This window comes from Marmota monax, unplaced genomic scaffold, assembly GCF_021218885.2.
Source record: "Marmota monax isolate L192 unplaced genomic scaffold, Marmota_monax_Labrador192_F-V1.1 WCK01_AAM20220418_F8-fsc00245, whole genome shotgun sequence".
In the NCBI taxonomy this organism is placed as follows: Eukaryota; Metazoa; Chordata; class Mammalia; order Rodentia; family Sciuridae; genus Marmota; species Marmota monax.
In genome coordinates, this window is record NW_026693895.1 from 632231 (window position 1) to 656017 (window position 23787).

The window sequence follows — 23787 nt, forward strand, 5'->3', positions numbered from 1 at the left end:
TGGAGACAGGCGACTTCTCCCTGGGACCTCTGGCAGGTGGGTCCCATCAGAGCCAGAGTCAGGGAGGACAGTGGTAGGAACACACGTCCATCTGAGAACTGGAGCATGGTACCGGTCAGGGTTCTACAGAACCCACAGGAAGAGAGCTGGAAGTAACGGGTGCTGGACACAGGGGTGGGGCGTTTCTAAAGGAGAGGAGCAAGAGGAGGGCGGGGGGAGGAAGGGAAAGAGGAGAAGGATTGCCGGTTTTCTTCAGTAAACTCCTTATTTTAGAACAGTGCTGAATTTCCTCACATCCTTTCCCTGTTGTGAGTTAACTGACATCAGGACCACACATTCACCATGATGGATGACAGATACCAACACGTCTTCGTTAGCCAAAGTCTATATTTTACTGTGATTTCCTTAGTTTCCATCTGACCTCCTTTTTCTTGTACAGGATCCCACGTCACATTTCGTTACCAGAGCTCCCCAGGCTCTTCTTGGCAGTGACAGTTTCTTGTTTTTGTGTTTTGTTTGTTTGGTTGGTATTTTGTTTGTTCCATACTAGGAATTGAACCCAGAGCTTCACACAGGCTAGGCAAGCGCTCTACCTCCGAGCTACATCCCCAGCCTCTTTCGTTTTTTATTTTGAGACAGGGTCTTGCTAAGTTGCTGAGGCTGACTTTGAACTTGTGATCCTCCTGCCTCAGCCTCCCAAGTCCCTGGGATTACAGACATGCACCGCAAGACTTTCCTTGTTTTTGGTGACCAGGATGGTTTTGAGAGGTACTTGGCAGGTGTGTGGCAGAATGACCCTGACCATGCATTATCTGCTATTTTGCTCATGGTAGGGTAGGGACCATGAATTTTGGAGAAGACCACAGAGGTGAAGTTCAGCTATCCCATTGTCGAGGGTACACGCTCTTGACCTTGACCTTCATCATCTGGCTGAGTAGTGCTTGTTGAGCTTTTCTCCTTGTGAAGTCCCTGGGCTTCCCACACAGTACACTGTGGAAGGAAGTCACTATGCAGGAACACACTAAGGGAGGGGACTTAGGCTTCACCTTCTTGGGGATGAAGAACTTCTAAATCATTTGAACCCTACTGCACTCTGGAGGTTTATGTATTCTCTTCCATTAATTAATTCACTTATTTAATTGTACACACATATATCAGTGTGGAGTTACGGCTATGTATTTTATGCTTGGGTTATTTATAATACAACACTGTATTGCTCAAATTGTTCCCGCTTTGGCCACCTTCAGTTCTTCCAAGTGGTTACTATGTTCCTTGGACACGTCTTCTGCTGTGGGTTCGTTGGATTTCCTGAGCACTTTCTTACTTTGGGGTACAGTAAACAGATCCAGCCTCCTCTTGTCCGTTCCCTGCCTGTCTTAGAAACCAGCCATTCCTCCAAAAGGGTACAGTTCCTTTTATTAAGTGGTATTAAGAAAGGTGCCAAACCAGGCGCAGTGGCCGCATCTGTGATCCCAGGGGCTCAGGAGGCTGAGTCAAGAGGATAGCGAGTTCAAAGCCAGCCTCAGCAACTTAGTGAGGCCCTGTTTCTAAATAAAATATAAAAAGGATAAAAAGGGCTGGGGATGTGGCTCAGTGGTTAAGAGGCCCTGGGTTCAATTCCTGGTACCAAAAAAAAAAGGATGGTACTGAAAACTAAGATCTGGACACAGGGTGTGCCCATTGCCACAGGAGTGACGTTTCTGTTAGGCCCTCTCCGCTGACAGACTGAGGAAATCCGTGCATATACCCCAGCCCATATCTGGGACTATTTGTAGGCACCGCTGCATCTGCATTAAGCAGAAGTTGGTTCCACGCTGATTTCTCTACCACTGGCGCACTAACAGGATTCATTCCGACCTTGCCCTTGGCTGGTCTATGGGTTCCTACTCTGACCCTGAAAGCCTGGCTCCCGCCCTCCGCCCTCGTTTATTCCAGTCTCAGTGTGTGATTCTGTTTTATTTTGCATACATGCGAGCTCACTTGACCTGGTGATGTCAAGGTCACGTGCTTCGACACGTGCGGCATGGCGTATCCACGCCTCAGCGTCATAGACAGCAGTTTTTACTCTCCTAAAAAGAGCTCCCCACTCCCTCGTGCAGCTCTCTGCCCTCCCCAAGCCCCTGGAGACCACTGGCTTCTATTTTAAGCTCCCCCTGCTTCCTGGCTGCCCTCCCCACGCCCTTCCACCACGTGCCCCACCTCAGCCCAGGCGCAGGCCCATGGAGTCAGCCGACCCCAGACTGAACCTCGGGCTCCGTGAGCCAAAGTAGACTTTTCTTCCTCTAAGTCGTCCTCGTCAGGTCTTTTGGTCACAGTGAAGCGGGGAGGAAGACAACAACATCTTAACAATATTAAGTCATCTAATCCCTGAAAATGGAATCTAAATTTATTAAGATTATTTTTCTCCTGCCACTATTTTCTAGTTTTCCACATACAGACCCCATGCATATTATGTCATATTTATAACTCAGTACTGATTTCTTGATTGCTCTTATAATTGCTAATGTGGTTTTTCAATTCCAATTCCGATCGCTCATTGTAAACGGCAAAGCAATTGACTTTAGTATATTGGGCCGTGGCTGTGCCCGTGGCACACTCCCCTGTTAGTGCCACGAGTTTGGTTGCTTTTGTTGTTGTTTTGTTTTGTTTTTGTCGTAAATTTGGCATTTTCTACATGGATAATCACGTCTCTATGATAACAGTGTTTTTCTCTCTGATCTATATGTGTGCCTTTTGTCTAGCTCATTTTCTTATCTTATTGCTACAGCTAGGATTTCTAGTGTGATGTTGAATAGGAGGGGGAGAGAGACTCCTTGCCTTGTTTCTGATTTTAGGAGGAAGCTGTCTAGCCTCCCACCATGAAGTGTGATATTTGTAAATATTTTATCTAGTTGAAGAAATTCTCCTGTATTCCTACTTGGATGAATGCTTTTTTTTTACATAAATTGATAGGATCATATGAATTTTCCTTTCTAGACTGTTCATATGATAGACTACATGGATTTTTTTTTTTAGTGTCAAATCATCCTTGGATACCCACAATTCCATTTAGCGTTGGTTTATAATTCATTTTATGTATTATTAATTATGATTTAGTAATATTTTCCAATAATTTTTGCAGCTGTGAACGTTAAAGCTAGTGGTCAGTAGCTTTCCTGCTTTAGTTGGCTGTTCTGCTGCTGTGACTAAAAGACCTGAAAAGAATCATGTTAGGAGGAAAAGTTTATTGGGTGCTTGCTGTTTCTGAGGTCCGTGGACAGTGGACTCCACTCCTCAGGGTAGAGGTGAGACAGAAGAACAGCATGATGGAGGGTGTGGCAGAGGAGAATCAGGAAGCAGAGAGACTCCATGTGCCAGATACAAATTGTACACCCCCAAAGTATAGCCTGGATGCCCACCTCCTCCAGCCACACCCACCACCTGCAGTGACCACTCAGTTATTCCCCATCAGGGGATTCAGGCCCTCAGAACCCACTCATTTCACCTCTGAATGTCCTTGCACTGTCTCGTATAGGAGCTTTAGAGGGACACCTAATATCTAAACTGTATCATTCCCTTTCTTAAAAGTCCTTATCAGACTGTAGTGTCAGGTGATGTTGGCGCTGTGGTCTGAACCAGGAGGCAGCCCTCACCAGACCCCAAATCTGCAGATGCATTGAGCTTGACTTCCCAGCCTTCAGGACTATGGGAAGCAGATCCCTGGGGTGTAGAAGCTCCCAGTTTACAGTGTGAAGTAAGTCAGCCGACCTCATGGAGGGAGTCGGAAGCATCCCCTCTGCCTAGGTTTCCTGGGGACAGTGTGGAGGGACATTGTTTCCTCTTCGGAGTTCTGCTCAGTGCACCTGGGACACTCTGGGCCTTCTGCTCCTTCTCTGGAAGGTTGACATTGCTGAGTGTGATGAAGGTTGACACTGCTGAGTGTGAGGCTGCTCTTTCTGTGTGAGTTGGCAGTTCGCGTCCTTCAAGGCCCCGATTCCCGTCACCTCCGTCACACTCGTGGGCACAGGGTGGGTTATAGGATCACCTGATGGTGCTCCTGGGTCCAGAGGATCTGTCATGAGGACCCCTCTTTCATTCTGGCAATCTGTGTCTTCCCTTTTTTTATTCCTAGTTGGCGTGACTAGAAGTTTATTGATTTCATTGATTTTTTCAAAGGCTCGGTTTTTGTTTCATTGATTTTGTTCTTTGTTTTCCTATTTTCAATTTCATTTTTTGACTGGGATTGAATTGATTCTATGTCAATTTGGAGAGGATTAACCATCTGTTTTACTCAGCTTTCTCGTTGCTGTGACTAAAGGACCCGAGCAGCTCCACCGTAGAGGAGGAAGAGTTTATTGAGGGCTCACGGTGTCAGAGGTGTCAACCCATGGACAGCAGCCTCCATTCCTCAGGCTGGAGGTGAGGCTGAACCTCATGGCGGGAGAGTGTGGCGGAGGGAAGAGGCTCACATGGGGATCAGGAAGCAGAGAGAGACTCCACTCCCAAGATACAAATATGTACCCCAGGGCCAGCCCCATGCCCACCTGCCCAGCCACACCCACCACCTCAGCTGCCATCAGCTCATCCCAGCAGGGGACTGATCACCGACTGGGGGACGACTCTCACCTCTGTCATTTCTCCTCTGACCCTTCTTGCCTTGTCTCACACCTGAGCTTTTGGGGGACACCTCATTAAACCACAACACCATCTTAACAATACAGACTTTTGGCCCAGAGCTATTTAGGTTTTGTTTAGCTCCTCTCAGCAATACTAAGGGTTTTCCTAAATATTTCAAATTTCTAAGGTTATAATAATGGCATTTTAAAAAATTCCTTACTGTTCATTGTTCACCAGCAAACTCTGATCGTTTGTGTTACCGACCCCATGTCTTGTACACTATCTAAACTCTCTGTGGCTAGTTCTAGTTAGTTCTTTTGTTGATTCATATACCTTTGCCATTTTTTTGCTTATTTCCTATGAGTTTAAATTTCACCTATTTCACTCCTTTAATCAGAAGTGCAGAGGGTCTGCTTTTTAAGAGAAATCTTCCCAAGGTCAGACAGGGATGGTGGACTGAGTGGCTGCACCTGGGCGTGGTGGCAGCAAGACCCAACATGCACTGGGGATGAGGAGTCTGGTGTGCCCTGGCCATGGGCCATGAGTGGAGGGGACGATTCTGAGAGCAATTTGCCCCATGAATGAGAGTGAGCCGTGTGAGGGCTGTCCTGGGGGTCCCTTCTGCAAACGAGGGTGTTAAGTCCAGTGCAGATTTAGCGTCCATCATGGAGGGACATTAGACAAAGTAGGAGAGGGCCAGGGAATGGGGTATTCTGCAGCCACTAAAGCAGACTATGTCACAAAGTTCTTTGGTGTGAAAAATGGTTTTATTCTGTTTGCTACAAACAAAAAAAATAGTTTTATTCTGTTTGCTACAAACTTACCAGCTAAAACCCCAAATGTTAACAAAACACCCACTCATCTATCACCTCCCAGTTGTACAAGGCATAAATCCAGGTGGACCCCAGGGGGTTCTGCCCGGGGTCTCACAAGGAAGGCCCAAGTTCTCAGCTCTAGTTTGGAGGCTCCAGGGAAGAACCTGCTCACAAGTTTGTTCAAGTGTTTAGAATTTGGTTCTCTGTGGTTGTCTCTTGGCTGGTTGTTAGCCAGGGCCGTCTCAGCTTCTAGAACCTCGGAAGGCTCTGCCTTATACGATTACCCAATAAAAGCCTAGAAGATTCAAAACAGAACGTGCAGTAAGACAACATTTTTTATAAGAAAGAGGCACATAGTAAAAATTTATAGGTAATAATTTCTTTTTTATAATAAATTTATAAGTAATAGATTTCTTTTTCATCCTGCTTTGTTTGTATGTTTGTTTTTTACAATAAACGAACATCACTCGGATGCTATGAACGGTTTACACAAAACCCAAACCCTTACAAATCCACCTGCAAGCTGGAACTCAGGGGGCCTCTTCCCAGAGACACAGTGTTTGGGGTGATTCGAGTCCTGTGACTTTCCATGAAAGACCTTAGTCCCCAAATCCTAGTCCCCACTTGTTACTCCTGGTGGGGCCCAGATCCCCAGGTCTAATCCAGGATGTCAGGAATAGAGGCTCCGTCCCCGTCCCCTCGCCCTCCAACCCATTAGCTAACCCTGTGTAATGGGTGCTCCCTGAGTTTACAGGGGTGTAACGTCCCTGAAATGACAACATGGTAACAATGGAGAGCAGATTGCTGAATGCCGAGGGTTAAAGACAGGAGAGGATGGGAGGAAATGGCTGTAAAGGCAACAACCCCCCCGGGTGGGAGGAGAGCCCCAGCAACGGTGGCTTAGGATGCAGGAATCTCAAGACCCAAGAGAACAGCCCGCAGACAAATGCATGCACACACACACACACACACGCACACGCACACACACACACCACAGGCACACGCACACCGCGGGCACTAGTGCATATTACCGTCACCCCTCAGCGTGTGGTATTACACTATTGCTCTGCAAGATGTCACCTTGGGGAGGGACAAGGAAAAGGCACATGCGATTTTCTGATTTATTTCTTACAGCTGCCTGTGAATTCACCACTGTCTCAAAATGAAAGTTTAACTTTTAAAAAGTGAAGGACAAATGAAGATTTTTCTTGGCGAAATTAAGGAAGGGAACGCATTGCCGGCAGCCGCGCCCTGCAGGAACTCCCAAAGCCCTCTGAGCAGAAAGAGAACCTACAAGCTGCAAACCTGAATCTGCATAGAGCGGTGATGGGTGTCGGAGAAGGAAAAGTGAAGGTCAAACGCAAGAACACATTTCTCTTATTCCTCGTTGATTTGAATTCCTATTACATTGTGCAGCTTTTTAAAACTTCAGAGCCGTTTTTTTTTCGGGACTGGGGATTAAATCCAAGGGTGCTTTACCACTGACTGGCATCCCCTGCCCCCTCCCTTTAGGTCTTGCCAGCTTTCCCAGGCTAGCCTCAAACTTGCCATCCTCCCGCCTCAGCCTCCCAAGTAGCTGGGGTGACAGGTGTGCATCATTATGCACAGCGTCTAGAGCACCCTCCTCCTGTGTTTGTTTAACTACAGTGTGAAGCACGCCTTGCAATTTGGCAGACTCAGGTATAGCTTGGGTCTATGAGTCAGTGCCTGGGAGGGCCTGGAAAGAATGCTGACAGCTCAAGGTTCAACCCAAGGCTCACCCAGCCGTGGCCTCCGGTCTTGTAAAGGAACCTTGACAGCTTTTGTTAGAGGGTCCCACTGACTAGCTTAGCACATAGATGCTGTTTAACGCCATGGTCATGAGTGGCAGATGCTAGTGCACTAGAATTAGGCAGACTGAGTTCAAACTCCAGCTTTGCCTCTTGGTAGCTGTGTGACTTTGGGCTATTTAATCAACATCTCTGGCTCCAATACTGTAATGGTATTTTCCAGGACAGTTTTAGAGCCTAATAAATGTGAGAAAGACCACCACCATGCAATTGCCTCTGTTCACTTCCTCTTTCTTCAGGGTACTCAACTCCTTCCGACTGAGCCGCCAGTGGGTGCACTTACATAGGAGACCTGGTTCCTTGACGAAATTGGTATGTAGGACCCAAGCACCCGTCTGCTACCCAGAGTTTATTCTCTGTAGGAGATTGAACTTAACTACCACTTCTTGGTTGTCCTCAAAACTGAGGTGGAGGCCTGTCCCCCAAGCTCTGGAGAGCAGGACCATTGTACGGCCTTCTTCATGGCTCCCAAAACTGGGCATCTTGGTTCTGATACAATTCTGCAGTCCATCTCTGCCCAGCAACCAAAATGTGGCTCTAGACATTTGAAATAGGAGCTGTTAATGAGCAAGACTCCAGACCCTGTCTGCTTAGGTCTCTCTATTCTGCCCTTGGCTCCCGTGACCCCAACCACACCCATCTTTCTGTTTCTCAGTTAGATAAACTCATGCCCCCAGCCCCAGGGCCTTTGCATATGCTGATCCCTCTGCCTGGTGAGCTTCTCACCTGACCTGACAAGCTGGCTCCTCAGTCCTTGTCCCTGCAGCTCTGCTGTGGCGTGTCACCATTGTCTACAGCAGAGTCTCCTGCTTGTCTCCCTCAGCGTCATTCCTCCCACCTACCCTGGGCCCTCGCCATGCCCAGAATCGTCTCATCCCTTGACTTTTTCTGTTCCTTGAGCAACATCAGCTCCGTGAGCCGAGGGACAGTGACAGAGTGCTATGGATTGAATATGATCTGTCCCCTCTGAGCTCCTGTGGAGTTTGACTCCCCTGGTGGTAGTAAGAAAGGGAAAAGAATCTGACGTTGCTCCTTAGAGGCGGCCTTGAGAGGTCACGAGGATTGGTGATTGGGTGGAGCCTCCGTGACTGTACACTGCAGCTTTACAAGAACAAGGGCCAGCGCACGTGTGTGTGCATGCACGCTCACACACACACACCCGCCCAGCTCCCTCCGTGGGATGCTCTACACCCGCTTGGGCCTCTGCCATAAGAAGGCCACCACCAGATGTGGCCCCTCGACCTTGAACCACAAGCTAAAATAAATTCCTCTTGATAATTTCCATAATATGTGCTCTTGTGTTGTTAGCCCATAGAAAATGGGCTCAGACCCCAAGAAATCCCTGGTGCCCCCATCAGGGGCCGCACCCAGGGCAGGTGCCCCCCGATCTGCTTATAAATGAATGACAGCCCCCCACCCCGCCCCCACCCCCACTGAGGACTTCCTACACCTGCAGAAGTGACCCTGTCCCTGCCCTGCCTGGAGCTCCGTCTGTGGATCCGGAGCCATTCAGATCGGCTCTCTGCAGCTGGCCCCGGGGATGTGCCGGGATCCAGGGGCCCTGCAGGGCGGGTGTGAGTCACGGAGCCCATTGGGAACAGCTGACACCAAGGTTGGGGGGCACCCAGGAAGATTTACGCCTCGTCTTGCACACCTCCTGTCCCCCCACCCCCACAGTGGCCGTGATCACCAGCTCTGCCGCCCGTCACTCAGCCCGCTGGGCCACAGCCAAGCCATGCTGCCCTCCCCACAGCCACAGAGGAGCGTTCCCCGCGCAGCTCCGGGAGGGGAATGAGTATTCCAGAAAGATTTCATTTTTGTTGGACTCTGTCCACCTCTCTATATGGTCATCAAACTTCAATAGGAAACTTCCATTTTAGAAAAAGGAGGGATAATTAAAAAGAGATGGCACAGCTCCTGCGGAGGCTGGGATTAAAGGCCCAGAGGCCCCGGGCGGACGGGGAGGTTGATGAGCTACCAAACACACCCCACACAGACGTGCAGCCAGTAGAGACGGCCCGGGTGCCCTGAAGGTGGGGACAGGCACTCAGGGTCCCTGTGCCATATAGGGGCGTCAGGGTGGCCTAAGACAGTGTGTGTGGGCACCAGCTGGAGAGGGCCCCTGGGTCTGTAAGCATTTTTCCTCATCACAATTCTTAATCACTTTTTTTGAAAATTAATAGATGCACAGTGTGAAGAAGTTCACATGGAACTCCCTCCCTGGGCCCCCCATGGCCAGTCTCCTGCGAGGGCCGCCCTCGTCGCCCGCCAAGCTGCAGGCTCCAGTGACGCAGAGAAGCCAAGCGCCAGTCCCTGTGCTTGGAGCCGGAAACTCCACAGGGGCCAGTGAGCACATCTCAGAATTGACCTGTTTCCCCTGAATTTCCACCCTACAAACCTGGGGAGGCTCCTTCAGATCCTGCAAATTTGTAGTTTTCCATGGAGAAAGAAAATAAGAGGCGTAGGGTCCTGGTGGCCTCTCTGGGGTGACCCTGGTATGGCGTGAGCAGCTGCCTGTGGCCTCCGCAGCTGTTACTGAGTGGTCCTGGTCTTCCCACTCCTGGCCTTGGTCGCCTGTGGACAGTGGGAAGGAGAGGGTTCCCCTGGGCCTCCTCCAGGAGGGTCCTGCAGCTTTCCATGTTTTAATGATATTTACAGCTGGAAACGAACCAGGCTCACAGCCACGGTGGCCATAGGGTGGGTAAGTCAGGGCCAGGCCAGCCCCGTGGAGCTGGTGTCCAGCAGGAGGGGACACACAGCAGCTGGGAAAGGGACCTGGCCCTGCGTCTTGTTGGTATCACACTCAGAGGTACTTCCCTGGCCCCCCAGTCCTGAACCCCATGAGCCAAGTGGCCGAGCCTGTGGCTGTGCCTGAATGAAGGTGGACAGAGGCCCCCAGGGCCACTGCTCAGCAGCCAGCCAACCACCCCATCTTCAAAGCTGTGCCGTACCCACCCCGTCCCCCCACCACCACCTGGCACCTCAACCCCAGACCTCAGGGTGGGTCCCAACAATTTTGAGTCCTGTGTTCCTGGGGACGAGCTTCAGACACTACGGGAGTGTCCCAGGCTCCCAAGACCCACTAGGTCAGTTAGAAATTAAATGGCCACTCACACATGCAGCCTCACACACACACCTCACCCACACAACCTCACACACACAACCTCACACACAGATACACACACAACCTCACACACGCAACCTCACACACACCTCACACACACAGCCTCACACACACAACCTCACACAGCCTCACACACACAACTTCACACACATACAGCCTCACACACACAACTTCACACACATACAGCCTCACACACACAACTTCACACACACACAGCCTCACACACACAACCTCACATACACAACCTCATACACACACAACCTCACACACACACAGCCTCACACACACAACCTCACACACACAACCTCACACACGCAACCTCGCACACACCTCACACACACAACCTCACATACACAACCTCATACACACACAACCTCACACACACACAGCCTCACACACACAACCTCACACACACAACCTCACACACGCAACCTCGCACACACCTCACACACACAACCTCACACACACAACCTCACATACACAACCTCATACACACACAACCTCACACACACAGCCTCACACACACAACCTCACACACACAACCTCACACACACAACCTCGCACACACCTCACACACACAACCTCACACACACAACCTCACACACAAACACACAGACAACCTCACACACAACCACACACACATCTCACACACACAGCCCCACACACACATCTCACACACACAACCTCACACACAACCACACACACATCTCACACATATAACCTCACACACATACAGCCTCACACACACAACCTCATACACACAACCTCACACACACAACCTCACACACAAACACACACACAACCTCACACACACAACCTCACACCTCCAAACTCAGGCACAGCAAGATGAGCCCAGCGTCTCCAGGAGGAGCTGTGCTGCATCCGCCCCTCTCTTCCGACGTCACCGCAGGCCAGGGAGCCGCCAGCCCAGGGAAACCCAGTGGGAGGAGCGGATAGGTGCAGTCACATTGCTGCCTTGGACAAGGACAGGACCGTCCAGAGAGTGCGGATCATGCCCCATGAACAGCCAGTCGCCTGGGTGCCACGCAGCTCCATCCTGCCTGGTGAGCCAAGGAAACGGAGCCCCAGGCAGGTCAAGGGTCCGGCTGTCGTCCAGGGAGCCCCGGGTGCCTCTCTCGCGTGCTCTTCTCCAAACGCATCCTCTGTCCCCCTCTGGAGCTGCCCCTTCACAGCCAGGACAGCAGCGAGCTCACAACAAAGCCTGAGCCTGCTCTTCCATCTGCGCCCAGCGGGAGCCAGCCTGGGTGACCTCAGGCCACTCTTCCTCTCTCCAGGTCTCAGAACAGAACAGCTGAAGCTGTCCCATCTTGGTGGTCAGAGGTGGGTTCATCCATGAGGCCCAGACTCACCAGCCAGAAGTGTCTGCTCAAGCCGCCCAGGGCCACGCGGCTCCTCTGATAGACCTTCTTTTCGAGGTCCCTGTGTCCTATGAGCCACGCTGCACTTATCGACAATGCTGCATTCTGCTTTTTAAATTCGGGTTGACCAAAAATGTAGCCAACTATCACATAGTGCTCCTGACGAGCAGGAGAAAACCAAAATCTCCATGAAGAGTGAGACACAGATCTAGTCCAAGGTAGGACAGGTAAAGCTTTCCTAACTGGACCCCCTTCCACTGACTTCCAGAAACTGCCCCCCGCCCTGGACTTCCTTCACAAACCCTCTCAGAATCCAGGGCCCTTGAGCTGGGAGGGACTGGGTCCGGCTTCCTAAGGTTCCGGTGTTGTACAGTATTTAACCTGAGAGAGTCCGGCTACCCAGAGGAAAGGAGACCAGGACGTCCATGTACCGCCAGTGGAGTGGAATGTCATCTGCTGTTATTTGTGGAGGTCAGTTTTGCAATACATTTTAAAAACCTTAAAAGAGCTATAGAAGTTCCAGCTCCTACTGCAGAAAAGATTTATAAGTTCTGAATAAAATGTAAAAAAAAAAAAGAAAAAAAAAACATGATTATTTGAAAGTTTTGGGAGCAACCAGAAGCAGACAGAAACTGAAATTCGACCTTTGAAAGAGGGAACTGCACGGGGTGCGATCTGTCCCCACTGTCCTCTCTAAGGGCTCCGTCCAGTCTGCCCAACACAGAGCTGCCATCTTATGCTAAGAGTCAGAGGACAGAGCCCAGGGCCACCAGAGTGACTGGAAATTGAGAGGTGCAGGTTCAGAGTTTTGAAAGCTAGGCAGAGATTTCAGCTCCTGTCCACGGATCGGGAGACAGAATTTGCAGTTTGAATCCTGCCAGTGTTTCCAAGAGAGGCTTTGGGACTATCACTGAAACCTAGGGGGGTGTCATACCTAGGGACAAAGACTGGGTTCCCAGGATTAAAGACTTTCCCTCAGACCAAGGGAAAAATCTTGAACAACCCTACCCCAAAACAGAATCCAACAAGTTTCTCCAGCTTCGAGGTGATGTTCCCTCATCAACCGCCCGGTGTGGTCAGCGGAAGAATCCAGAATCTCTAAAACTGTCATCCATGAAAAACAGCATGCCATAAAAAGCCACGGACATGCAGGGGAATGAGACAAGGGGCTTTGAGATCAAAGACAGAAAACCACTCAGTAGACACAAAGCCAAGGCCCGCCCCAGGCCCGCCACACGTCAGATGGAGACCTCTAGATAGCAATTCCAACAGTCCAACCACTGTGGAAATCGGCATGGAGGTTCCTCAAAAGACCAGCCACAGAACCACCGCAGGGCCCAGCTGGGCCACTCCTTGGCATTCATCCTGAATAATTAGAGCCAGATAGTACAGCGACCCATGCACACCCTGTGATGGCCGCAGTTCATAAGCCCAACGGTGGGACCAGCCTAGGTGTCCACTGGTGGATGAATGGATGAAGAAACTGTGGAGTCTATACACACTGGAGCTTCATTCAGCCGTAAAGAAAACGGAATTAGGTCATTTGCAGGAAAATGGATGGAACTTGATTAGGTTGAGTGATTATGTTAAGCCAAACTCAGAGGGCCCAGCGCTATGTGTTCTTTCTAATGTGTGGAAGAGAGAGAGGAAAATGGGGGGAGGGTGTCTCATGAAAATCCAAAGGGGATCAGGAGAAGACAGGGATCGGGGAGGGAGGGGAGGAGGGGAGAAATCCCGGGGGGTCGATATCGGCCAAATCGTGTTGCTCCGTTTTGTGCGTGGATTAAACCTAACAAGAGTCCCCCACTATGTTCAACTACAGGGCACCAATAAAACTTCGGGGAACTAAAAAGGAATGGCAAATGTCAGTGTGTTTAAGGACTTAAGGGAAACATTGCCATGTGAGGGAGCCGGTGAAGAATTGCAGGAAAGAATAGAAACACACACACACACACACACATTTTTTAAAGAACCAAATGGAAATTCTAGAACTGACAAGACCCAGAAATGACAAATTCAGCAGATAGGTTCAGCATATTGGAGGTCACAAAATGCAGGGTCGATGAGCCAGAAGATAGGTCAATAGAAGTTCTCCAATCCTAAGAATAGAGAGGGGGAAAGGTTTTTTGTTTTTTTGTTTTTCCTTTCTTAATATTTATTTTTTTAGTTTTCGGCGGACACAACATCTTTGTTTGTATGTGGTGCTGAGGATCGAACCCGGGCCGCACGCATGCCAGGCGAGCATGCTACCCCTCGAGCCACATCCTCAGCCCCAAGGGAAAAGGTTTTTTTTAAATGGAAATCTTAGTGACATTTTCTACAATATCAAACAGTTTAATGAATGTGTGATTAGAATTTCAGAAGAGGAAAAAAACATGGACGGAAACATATTTTTAAAAATATGGTTGTTGGGGCTGGGGATGTGGCTCAAGCAGTAATGCGCTCGCCTGTCATGCGCGGGGCGCTGGGTTAGATCCTCAGCACCACATACAAATAAAATAAAGATGTTGTGTTCACCAAAAACTAAAAAATAAATATTAAAAAAATTTTCTCTCTCTCTCTCTTAAAAAAATATGGTTGAAAATGACTTGTTTGATAGAAAGCATTAACTTATAAACCCAAGGATCTCAATAAACTTCAAGGAAGGTGAATTCTCTCTCTCTCTCTCTCTCTCTCTCTCTCTCACACACACACACACACACACAAGCATGGAGGCAGGTCATACCCAAACTCTTGAAAAGAAAAAGAGAAAACCAAAAACCTCAAGCAGCACTCCCCACAAAATGACACACCACATACATGAGATCAGTGATATGGGCCCCCATATGATGGACTGATATTTGTTGAAACTTTGTATTTTAAAAATATATCCTTCAGTTCAAAAAACTCGAAAAATTAAGAATAATAGAAACCAGTCTCAACTCAGTGGAAGGTATCTATGCCGAGCCCAAGGCCAACATCGTTCTACATGGAGAAAAACTGAAAGGTGTGGCGGAAGAGCAGCTCTCGGCTGGGTCAGCAAGCAGAGAGGTGCCGGGAAGGGGGCCACAGGGAAGCCACACCCTTCCAGGGAGCCCCCAGGGACCCACCTCCTCTAGCCATGCCCACCCACCACCGTCACCACCAGCCTGGTCAGTCAACTAGGATGGACTGATTTGGTTCCAGCCCCACAGTCTAATCACCTCCCCTTAGCACAGGAGCTTTGGGGGACACTTCATACCCAAGCCACCAACAGGTGACTAACCAAGTTATGGTATAACTATGCAATGAAGTGCTTCTCAGCCAATCTGGGGACACACATCATAGCTGGCCTTAGGGTCACGCCCATGGCCAGACCAGGCCAGAGGGAGAAACCTGTGGCCAGCAGAATGAAGTGTGTGGTCACTAGTAGGAAGGAGGCTTCGATGAGGATGAGCTTCCATGGGTGCTTTCCAAATGGAAGCTGTGATTTTTTGCAATTTCGACATGGCATTGAGCTGCTCCCGGGGTTTTAGAGGATGTAAATGCTAGAGGTGGGCCTTGAGGGGAGAGGCCTGCTAGAGGTCAGAGAAGGGGGACCCAAGAGGCCTGAGGCCTTGAGGACTCCACTGAGAGAGCTTTGGGACTCCTTGGCACCAAGGTGTCCCCGGAAGTAAAAGTGCTACGACCCTCTTCATCGCACCAGGAAGTGAACTCCTCTCCTTGTCTAATTCCAATGAACCCCAGGGCCATGTCACCTCTAGACAAAGAATAATTCCCATATCAACTCAAGACTGCTCTAAAAAGCATGATGTCTGCACATTGCCAAATAGTGTAATTTACTGTTAAAATAAGATCTTCTTAGTCTCATGAAATCCTGAAGGTTTTTAAGCATGCACCTTCCACTCCCCAGTCTAAGACCTTGGGGGAACCCTTCCTTCCACTCCAAGGGGGAACCATAGGGCAGCCCATCCCTCTACCCTCTCCTGCCCCTGTAAGAACAACCAGTGAAGGGGGGGCATCCCAGGGGTACCAAGTGCAAGATTAAAGAGGGTGAAGTTCTTTCATAGAGAATTCTAGAAACAGAAGATAACTAGAAACTATTTTGAAAATTTATACTCTAATAAAAAAGAAAATATCAAAGACAAAAACAAAGTTCTTAAACTGAATGAGGAGGTCATACATGATTTAAACAGATCAATTCCAAGTAATGAAATAGAAAATGCCATCAAAAGCCTACCAACTAAGAAAAGCCCAGGACCAGATGGATTCTCAGCCGAGTTCTATAAGACTCTCAAAGAAGAATCAACACCAATACTCCTTAAAGTATTCCATGAAATAAAAAAGGAGGAAACCCTTCCAAACTCATTCTATGAGACTAATATCACCCTGATGCCAAAACCAGACAAAGATACATCAAGGAAAGAAAACTTCAGACTAATATCCCTGATGAATATAGGTGCAAAAATTCTCAATAAAATTCTGGCAAATAGCATACAAAAATGTATAAAAAGATAGTGCACCATGATCAAGTGGGGTTCATCCCAGGGATTCAGGGTTGGTTTAACATACAGAAATCAATAAATGTAATTCATCACATCAATAGACTTAAAGATAAGAATCATACGATCATCTCAATAGATGCAGAAAAAGTATTCGACAAAATTCAGCACCCCTTCATGTTCAAAACACTAGAAAAACTAGGGATAGTAGGAACATAGCTCAACATTATAAAAGCTATGTATGCTCAACCCAAGGCCAGCATCATTCTAAATGGAGAAAATTGAAAGCATTCCCACTAAAAACTGGAACAAGTCAAGGATGTCCTCTTTCACCACTTCTATTCAACATCATCCTTGAAACTCTAGCCAGAGCAATTAGACAAAGGAAAGAGATTAAAGGGATATAAATTTGGGGTAAAGGAGAACTCAAACTATCACTATTTGCTAATGACATGATTCTATACCTAGAAGATCCAAAAAAAATCCCACCAGAAAACTTCTAGAACTAATAAATGAATTCAGCAAAGTAGCAGGATATAAAAACCAACACCTATAAATCAAATGCATTCCTGTACATCAGTGAAGAATCCACTGAAAGAGAAATTAGGAAAACTACTTTGTTCTCAATAGCCTCAAAACAAACAAACAAACAAACAAACCTGAGAGTCAATCTAACAAAAGAAGTAAAAGACCTCTACAATGAAAACTACAGAACACTAAAGAGAGAAATAAGAAAACCTCAGAAGATGGAAATATCTCCCATGCTCCTAGATAGGCAGAATTAATATTGTCAAAATGGCCATACTACCAAAAACCTTATACAGATTTAATGCAATTCCTCTTAAAATCCCAATGACATTTTTCATAGAAGTAAAAAAAGCAATCATGAAATGTATTTGGAAAAAAAAAAAGAGACCCAGAATAGCTAAAGCAATCCTTAGTAAGAAAAGTGAAGCAGGAGGCATCACAATACCAGACCTTAAACTATACTACAGAGCTATAGTAACAAAAATGGCGTGGTATTGGCACCAAAGTAGACTGGTAGAGCAATGCTACGGAATAGTGGACACAAACAAACCCATATAAATTTAGTTGTCATACTAGACAAAGGTGCCAAAAACATTCACTGGAGAAAAGATATCCTCCTCAACAAGTGGTGCTGGCAAAACTGAAAATTCATATGTAGCAAAATGAAATTAAACCCCTATCTCTCACCCTGCACAAAAACAACTCAAAGTAGATCAAAGACTTAGGCACTAGAACAGAGACCCTGTACCTAATAGAAGAAAATTAGGCCCAAATCTTTACCATGTCGGCCTAGGATCTGACTTCTTAACAAGAGTCCCAAAGAGGAAAAAGTAAAGTCAAGAATCAATAAATGGGATTGATTCAAATTAAAAAGCTTCTTCTCGGCAAAGGAAACAATCAGTAATGTGAGGAGAGAGCCTACAGGTTGGGAGAAAATCTTTACCACATGCACCTCTGATAAAGCATTAATCTTAGGATATATAAAGAACTCAAATAACACCAAGAAAACAAATAACCCAATCAATAAATGGGCTAAGGAACTGAACAGACTCTTCTCAGAAGAAGAAATACAATTGATCCACAAATATATGAAAAAGTGTTCAACATCTCTAGCAATTAGAGAAATGGAAATCAAAACTACTCTAAGATTTCATCTCCTGTCAGAATGGCAATCATCAAGAATACAGGGAATAATAAATGTTGGTGAGGATGTGGGGAACAGGTTCACTCATACATTGCTGGTGGGACTGCAAATTGGTGCAACCACTATGGAAAGCAGTATGGATACTCCTCAGAAAACTGGGAATGGAACCACCATATGACCCAGCTATCCCATTCCTTGGTTTATATCAAAGGACTTAAAATCAGCATCCTATAGCAACGCAGCCACATCAATGTTTATAGCAACTCAATTCACATTAGCTAGACTATGGAACCAACCTAATGTCCCTCAATAGATGAATGGATAAAGAAAACATGGTATATATACTCAATGGAATATTACTCCGATTTAAAGAAGAGTGAAATTACGGCATTTGCCAGTAAATTGTTGGAATTGGAGAATATCATGCTAAGTGAAATAAGCCAATCCCACAAAACCAAAGGTTGAATATTTTTTCTAATATGCAGATGCTAATTCACAATAAGGTGGGGGGCATTAGGGAAGAATAGCGTTACCTTAGATTAGGTAGAGGGAAGTGATGGGAGGGGAGGGGAGAGGGAGGGGATAGGAAGGACAGGAGAATGAAACAGACATCAGTACTGTATGTATACACGTGACTGCATGACTACAGAGTCTGCAATATGAATGCTCAGAAAAATGAAAAATTACATCCCATCTAGGTATGATATATCAAAGTGCATAAGTGCCTTCTACTGTCGTGTATAACTAATCAAAACAAGTTAAAAATTAAAAAAAAAAAAAAAGAAATCGACAGGAACTTGAGTGACAGCCACCCAGTTCTCTGGGGTTGATCTGGTTTTAGCTCTGGAAGTCCCACATCCCAGGGTATTTCTCAGTCCCTTCAACCAGCATGGTTGGCCCCAGGCCCAGAGTAGAGATCAGAGGCCCAGCCTCCCTGGCTGCTTCCTCCCCTTGAGCTTCAGTTTAAGAGTTCTGATGCAATGGGCAATAGCAGCCTTCCCCCACCCTGGATGGTGTTATTGTTCCTCTCAACCCCACCCACTCAGCCACCCACCCCTGCCTTGCTGGATTCCACTCTCTGCTTTGGCTGTTCTTGGTGCCAATACCCAGTGTCACCAGACTACTTCCCCAGGGACCCAGGGTTTAGAAAGTTTCAGTGCGGTGTTACCTGTAAATCCACTAAGCTGTGGGTTCTGATGCTAGAATGTCTTTCTGGTTGCTGTCGTCATCCTCAGCAGAGCTGCATAATTCCAGAATGCCTGGACGTGGGGGGCTGCAGCTCAGGCCACGGGACACGCTCAACATATACAAGCCCCGAGTCAACCCCCAGCACCCAGGACACAAAAACCCAAACAGCGTGCATCAGCATGACACCACCTGGGTCCCTTCACAGTGCAGAGATCTCCTACCTCCAGAGAAAGACGAATGGGGGGCATCCGTCTTCCTGGCGCTTCCAGTCCCCGGGGTCCCCGTGGGAGAAAACGCAGCAACGCAAAGCAGATGCGCCTGGGAGGTACTTGGTGCTCTGCAGATACCAGAGGCTCTGCTCTGAGGGACAGCAGACGTGCCTGGCCACGGCAGTCCCCAGCAAGGACGCTCGGCCCAGCTGGCCCTCGTTGGTTTGTTCATTCAACAAGCATGTGGTCATTGTCTAGGTCCCCAAAATCAAGACCCTCCGGGGTGCACTGAGGCCGTGGCCTGCTGCTGGGTCACAACCTCATGCCCCTTTCTCTATCCTGTGAGTCCTCCAAGCTGCTGTGTCCATGGGAATGTCATCGACACAGGGCTCTGGCAGTAACACTGATACCTTACTGAAGAGAAGAGCTGTTGAGCGAGACAGATAACCAGGGCAGAAATCCACGGAGCCACTCCATCCGCCATCGCCCCAGGACCTCCCAGGCACACCCCACAGAGCAGACAGTCCTGTCTCGGGACTTGAGGTCCACAGAGCCTGTGGGCCTGCGAATCCATCACGGGGCCTGTGTGCTAAGAGGGTTGCCGGTTCCCTGAACCATGGGGACATGGTTCTTCCGGCTTGGGAATGGGCATTTTGGCAGGGGCAGATACTAGGAAGCAGGAGGAATGTGGTCAGAGGTCCTTGCTGAGCTGAATAGCAGAAGCTCTCAAGTCTCAGAGAACAGCATCCCGGGGACAGAGCTCGTGGCATGTCCACCCCTGGCCATGCCAGGGGAAGAGAGGATAAACTGTCCCTCTGACTGCTGTGTGGGCTGGCATTGAGGTCCAGTCGCCGACCCAGGGTATCCTGTGACTGAGAGGACACCACCCCAAAGCAAACCAGAGGCTGCAGGGACACAGATGTGTTGGAGGGAGACTCTAAAGACACTCAGCCCTCCTGACCAGGTCTGGTGGCCCCTTTCTTACTAGGCTCCTTAAAGTACCACTCGGGAAGCCGGATGTGGTAGCACATGCCTGAAATCCCAGCAGCTCAGGAAGCTGAGGCAGGAGGATCTCCAGTTCAAAGGTAGCCTCGGCAACATAGTGAGGCATTAGGCAACTCAGTGAGACCCTGTCTCTAAATAAGATATAAAATAGGGCTGGGCGCGGCTCAGTGGTTAAGTGCCCCTGAGCTCAATTCCTGGTACCAAACCAAACCAAATGTACTACTAAGGAGGCTGCCTTGGAGTCTTCAGTGTGACTCTCTGTAGGAGATTGATAATGGCCCCCAAGACATGCACAGAGCCCAGCACTGAGGGTGCCACTTACAGAGTCAAGGGGAGTTTGCAGATGGCATTAATTGAAAGATCTCGAGTTAAGAAGCTTGTGTGCATTATCTGGGAGGGCCCTAGATGTGACCTTGAAATCGCTGGGGTCCTTATGAGAGGGACCTAGACTCTCACAGAGGGAAGGCCATGTGACACCCGGGCAGATCCTGGAGTGACATGCTTTAGGACAGTGGAAGGAGCCCCAAGCCAAGGGTTTCTGGCAGCCTCGAGAAACCAGCTCCCCCCTAGAGCCCCAGGGCCACGGTGACTTCTGCCCAGTCCTACTGGCTCCAGGCTCTGGCCTCCTGAGCTGTGGAGAATGCGTTCCTTCCGGGAGCTTCCGAGGGTGGAGCCACAGCCAGGAAGATGAGGGCCCTTCGCAGGAGGAAAGCAGGAAGAATCGTGGGGGCTCCTTCGGCCGTGGAGTCACATCCCAGGAACTGAAACCTCGTCCAGGAACCAGCCTCCAAACCCTCCATCCCTGAGCAGCCCCCAAAGCCTCAAGAAGAAAATGGCCAGGCGGGGTCCCCCCGGCACCAGCAGTCACCCTTCATTAGCCCAAAAGGGCTGGCTCAGCGGTGCTCCCTCTGCGGACAGGGGGGCGCTGGCCGTCCTGGAGCGGGCTGGCCTGTGAACGGCCTGTCAGTAGGCTCCAGATGCAGAGGCCCTGCAGCTGGAGCGCAGCCGGGGGACCGGCCTGGCTCACCAGGGCAGAGAGTAGGAGCTGTCGGTCTGCGGCCCGTGACTGGCTGTCCACTGCCTCAGCAAGACGTGCTAGAAACTTCCAGATCAGAGCAGGAGCCACTCTTCAGTGGCTCAGAAGGTCTACAGAGGGTGCTGCTCTTGGGCAGCTGCTGTCCTGTCCCCCAGCCACAGCACCTGGGGGACAGGGACTGGGTTGGGGTAGGGTTGCAGGTCTCCTTTAGAACATGCATGAGGAGGTAGGGAGGGGATGTCCCCACGGCTCGCTCTGTCCCCCTCAGCTCTGGCCTCCGCACATCGGGGTGGGGGGGCTGCTCTCCAGGGTCCCCTCTGGCTGAGCTGAGGTGCCGTCCCTAACAGCCCCTGAGGACAACGCGGGTTCCACTGACAACGGGAAAGTCCCCAGAAAAGGGGTCTGTCATCGTCATTGGATTCCTTTGCTTTTTTTGGTTGCAACAGTCAAAACTGTCCTTCAGACTGAGTCCCAAAAGACATCAGAGCTTGACAATGACAAATGGGAACACATGTTCCTTGCCTTCAGAGTCGCAGCTTCCTCCTCCTCTGCAGGCTCCTGGACATGGAGAGTGTGTCCCTGGTCAGCCTCTTGAGGCCAGGCCGGTGAGACTCTGCACACAACGCTCAGGTCCAGGGGCGGGCAGGGCCGGTGGCTCAGGCTCCCTTGCCACGTTGGGCAACCTGGGCTCCCGACTGCCTTGGGAACTAGGGTGCGCCTTAAATGAGGAACTAAGGCCACCCTGTTTCCCAGCAGTGGGACTGCTCAGCCCACGGAGCCCCTGTCCCTGAGGCCTCTGGGGCAGGGAGAGGGGAGGGTCTCTTCTCAGGACTCTGGGCAATGTCACCAGGTGGGCTGTTCACCCTTGTGTCCACCCTTCCTCCCCCGCCTCTCCCCTCCTCGAGGACCCCCACGGGTCAAGGACAGAGACCTGAGACCTGCAGAAGCTGGAGGGAAGGATCCTGCTAACGACAAGGACAACCTCCATCTCTGGTCCCCCTGGTGCCCGCCTTCTTCACAGGTAGCCCCGAGGGTCTCTGCCCCGACTTCCCCTCTGCAGCCCACCAGCTCAATGGTAGAGGTTTGATGATGCCTCTCCCTCCTCCTTCCTGTCCGCTCAAGTTCAGGTGCATGGTGAGTGGAAACTGGACGTCCTGTCACTTGCATGAGAATCCACCGAGACCTGCTAGGTGCCGGGTTCCAGGCAGGAAGACGGTGGAGTGCCCGTGACCTCGTTGGCCAGACCCCAGCCCAGAGCGGCCTCTGATGGGCTCTGGCATTGCCCCAATGCAGAGCCTCAGTTTCCCCGTCCTTAAAGGACGAGGAGACAGAGGCTCAGAGAAGCTGAGTTCCTGGCCTGAGGGTGGGGCAGGGTACGAGCGCAGAGGTCGGTGGCCCATCCAGTCCGGCCCTCACCAGCCTTCAGTGGGCGGAGCGCGCTGGGAGAGCCACCCATGCCACTGATGCGGAGCAGCGGTGCTGGGCGGCAAGCAGGGCAACGTGGCCACAGCACGGTGCCTCCTGAGTGGCAGGCAGGGACAAGGGGTGTGGAGCCCAGTTCGTTTTTGCGAAGCACTTCCTGAACTGCACATTCCGTCACCACAAAATGAGTCAAGGTCCCTTTTAAGTGGCTTGCCGAGCTTCCCTCTGATCTGGATGGACAGGCACAGCAGGCTTCCCTGACAATCGGACAGGCTCCTGTCCCTTCAGCAGGGAGCCTCCTCTGGGCACTGCCCATGGCACTGCCACGGGCCATCCTCACTTTGGAGCTGGGGAAACTGAGGCTCGGGAGTTTCTTGACTTTCAGAAGGAAACGGGCACCCAGCCCTCCAGGCAGAAAATGCCCAGGCCTGGCTGGTGGGCAGGGGCCGCCCTGTGGCCCGATTTCCCGAAAAGAAGGGGCCAGCCAGACCCAAGAGCTGCCTCTGAAAGACCTGTTCTCTGGATGGGGACCCAACACAGGGCTTTCCAGAGCTGGGCTGCAGGAGCTGACGCCAGCCTGGACACAGGAGGGGTCGCAAGAGGGTCCTCCACCCTGGGGTGGGGACTGGAGGTCTGGGGGTCTCCCACAGGACCCTGCTAGTGCTTCCATAGTGGCTCCTTGGGAGACCAGAACAAGAAGGAGGGGAATTCAGTGACAGGGAACGGGCAACTGGCACATCCTGGCGCATGGACAAGCCTTGCTGACCAGAAGCAGCCTCGGGGCAAACAGTGCTGCCAGGGATTCCGGGGGGCTGCTCGTTTCTCACTCCCTCCTGTGGTTTTCATTCCCTTTAGGGGGGTTTTCCTGGTCATCACTCCTGGGAGCCATATACACACACACACATGCACACACATATGCACACACACGCACACATGTACATACACACACTCGCACACACATACACACATTCACATGCACACACTCACACGTGCCCACATACACACTCGCACACACATACACACACTCACATGCACACACTCACATGCACACA

At 49.9% G+C, this 23787-nt stretch overlaps 1 long non-coding RNA gene across 1 annotated transcript in view; it reads right to left on the reverse strand.

Annotated features, from left to right (window-relative positions):
• Nucleotides 1-4610: 4610 nt before the first annotated feature.
• The window catches only part of LOC124105601 (uncharacterized), an 80475-nt gene continuing 61298 nt past the window's right edge, over nt 4611-23787 (reverse strand). Inside the window, exons 3-4 of the long non-coding RNA XR_006855793.2 lie at nt 9639-9814; nt 4611-5706 (exon numbers count right to left, since the gene is read on the reverse strand). This is a non-coding gene — a long non-coding RNA (uncharacterized LOC124105601). The remainder of the gene's footprint in view (nt 5707-9638; nt 9815-23787) is intronic.